Raw genomic sequence first — 3,416 nt, forward strand, 5'->3', positions numbered from 1 at the left:
TTATAGATACGTTGGAGATGTATCAAGTATGAAATCAGAGGTATGAGGCCGAAACCTTCCTCGTCTGAGCATGGCAAGAGTAGGATTTCGGGGGCCCTGTAGTTGTGAACCTCCACGGGCTGCGTACTTGAATGGCCGGAGGAGGCGTCGATGAATGCCATGGTGCGGCAGTGAAGCTGCACCGGTAGTAGTCTGCGCGGTGGTGGGGGAGCCTCTGCCTGGTAGCATCATCAGGGAGACGGAGGAATGGGGCAGCGACCCATTGACGCACGCGGATGGTTGGGGCGTGGTTTGTGAGGACCCCTGCTCGGGACAGCGGCGGCCGATCCACATAGCCGATTGTGGTGACCGGGGTGGACCACTGCAAGAAGGTAGGATGGGCTCTCCGATACACCACTGTTGACAAAACCAAAGCCAAACAACGAGCCATTAGAGAGAAGAAATATTCCATTGGTAATCAAATGTATTTCTGAATATTGCCGCTTCATGTTATCCAGAGGTTGGGTAAGACAAGCATCCATAGCATAATGAAGCGTGGCGTATGCACCGTGCATTCATGTGTATAAAAGGTGAGCCCTTCAAGATGGAAATCTTCAGAAACCATCCATTCATTGACGTACTCTGAAATGTTCACAAGACAATTAGAGTATCATTTGGTAGAGGAAATATTGGTTTCACATGCAAGAGAGCAAAAATAGATATTGATGGGAGAACGGGCACGCGGGAGCGTAGATGGGCAGCAATGCTCCGACCTGTCGAATAGAGCCCAAAGAAGTAACCTCCCGCCGCCATCCATCTGTAGATGCAGGTCGAGTCCTCCTCTTGCTTCAGGCTGAGGCCTCCTCCTTCTGCAAGTGGTGGCGAGGTGGCTCGATGGACGGCGACGGGGTGCGCCGGTGGGAAGCATGGAGCACTGATCGGAGATGAATTCTTCAAGAGAAAAGCCGGTTAGTGCTCTCGTCGGCCACAAATGTCTCTATCTCTCTCCATTAAACACAAGGCTTGATACAAGTACACAAAAACAATTAACTCTCCACAACGTTGATGCATTTTTGGAAATATAAACTTGGAAGAAGACTGTGAAATTAAAACCAACTAACCAAAACATCAGTTTTTTGCACCTAAACATACAGCTGAACTTCAGACACTGGCTACGAGCACTAGTTACCCGAGCTGTCGTCGAAGCCGAGAGAGTACAAAGGTGACTGGGCATGGCGAGTGCACCGGTGGTTGACATCGGTTGCCATCGATCTCACTCATCTTCAGTCATCAAAACCCACGTGGTGTAGGGACGGACGGATCCCGCGGCCAAAATCCAAGCAGAGCCCAACCGGTGGGTGAGGAATTAAGAAGGGAGGAGGGGGATGCTTCCTTCTGGCCTAGCGCGGTTATGGACATATTTCTTTTGGACTCCCATGAACCTCTCAAAGGGGAACATATTGTGTAGAAATACGGGCCCCGGGATGACAATCTCGTCGACTAGATGAACTAGGACGTGCGTCATGAGATTGAAGAAGGATGGTGGGAACACCAGCTCGAAACTGACAAGACATTGCGCCACATCACTCCTTAGCCTTGGTACGATTTCTGGATCGATCACCTTCTGAGAGATTGCATTGAGGAATGCACATAGCTTCACAATGGTAATCGGACATTTTCCGGTAGAAGCCCCCTCAATGCAACCGGAAGCAGTTGCGTCATAATCACGTGGCAGTCTTGAGACTTTAGGTTCTGAAACTTTTTCTCGGGCATATTTATTATTCCCTTTATATTTGACGAGAAGCCAGTCGTGACCTTCAGACTGAGCAGGCATTCAAAGAAGATTTCTTTCTCTTCTTTCGTAAGAGCGTAGCTGGCAGGACCTTTATACTGCTTCGGAGGCATGCCGTCTTTTTCGTGCAAATGTTGCAGGTCCTCCCGTGCCTCAGGTGTATCTTTTGTCTTCCCATACACGCCCAAGAAGCCTAGCAGGTTCACGCAAAGGTTCTTCGTCACGTGCATCCCTTTATTGAGGAGCGGACCTCTAGGTCTTTCAAGTAGGGTAGGTCCCAAAATATAGATTTCTTCTTCCACATGGGTGCGTGTCCCTCAGCGTCATTCGGAATAGCTAGTCCACCAGGAGCCTTTCCAAAGATTACGTAGTGTAAATCATTGACCATAGCAAGCACGTGATCACCGGTGCGCATGGCGGGCTTCTTCCGGTGATCTGCCTCGCCTTTGAAATGCTTGCATTTCTTTTGACATTGATGGTTGGTCGGAAGAAATCGACGATGGCCCAGGTACACATTCTTCCTGCATTTGTCCAGGTATATACTTTCAGTGTCATCTAAACAGTGCGTGCATGCGTGGTATCCTTAGTTTGTCTGTCCTGAAACGTTACTGAAAGCGGGCCAATCATTGATGGTCATGAACAGCAACGCCTTAAGGTTAAATTCCTCCTATCTGTGCTCATCCCACGTACGTACAGCGTTTCCGTTCCACAGCTGTAAAAGTTCTTCAACTAATGGCCTTAGGTACACATCAATTTCGTTGCTGGGTTGCTTAGGGCCTTGGATGAGAACTGGCATCATAATGAACTTCCGCTTCATGCACATCCAAGGAGGAAGGTTATACATACATAGAGTCACGGGCCAGGTGCTGTGATTGCTGCTCTGCTCCTCGGAAGGATTAATGCCATCCGCGCTTAAAGCAAATCATACATTCCTTGGGTCCTTTGCAAACTCATCCCAGTACTTTTTCTTGATTTTTCTCCACTGCGACCCGTCAGCAGGTGCTCTCAACTTCCCATCTTTCTTTCGGTTCTCACTGTGCCATCGCATCAACTTGGCATGCTCTTCGTTTCTGAATAGAAGTTTCAAGCGTGCTATTATAGGAGCATACCACATCACCTTCGCAGTAACCCTCTTCCTGAGGGGCTCGCCAACAACATCACCAGGGTCATCTCGTCTGATCTTATACCGCAATGCACCGCATACCAGGCATGCGTTCAGATCCTTGTGTGCACCGCGGTAGAGGATGCAGTCATTAGGGCATGCATGTATCTTCTCCACCTCCAATCCTAGAGGGCATACGACCTTCTTTGCTGCATATGTACTGTCGGGCAATTCGTTATCCTTTGGAAGCTTCTTCTTTAATATTTTTAGTAGCTTCTCAAATCCTTTGTCAGCCACAGCATTCTCTACCTTCCACTGCAGCAATTCCAGTACGGTACCGAGCTTTGTGTTGCCATCTTCGCAATTGGGGTATAACCCTTTTTTCTGATCCTCTAACATGCGATCGAACTTCAGCTTCTCCTTTTGACTTTCGCACTGCGTCCTTGCATCGACAATGACCCGGCGGAGATCATCATCATCGGGCACATCGTCTGGTTCCTCTTGATCTTCAGTAGCTTCACCCGTTGTAGCATCATTGGGCAC

This window comes from Triticum aestivum, chromosome 5A, assembly GCF_018294505.1.
Source record: "Triticum aestivum cultivar Chinese Spring chromosome 5A, IWGSC CS RefSeq v2.1, whole genome shotgun sequence".
Classification (NCBI taxonomy): domain Eukaryota; kingdom Viridiplantae; phylum Streptophyta; class Magnoliopsida; order Poales; family Poaceae; genus Triticum; species Triticum aestivum.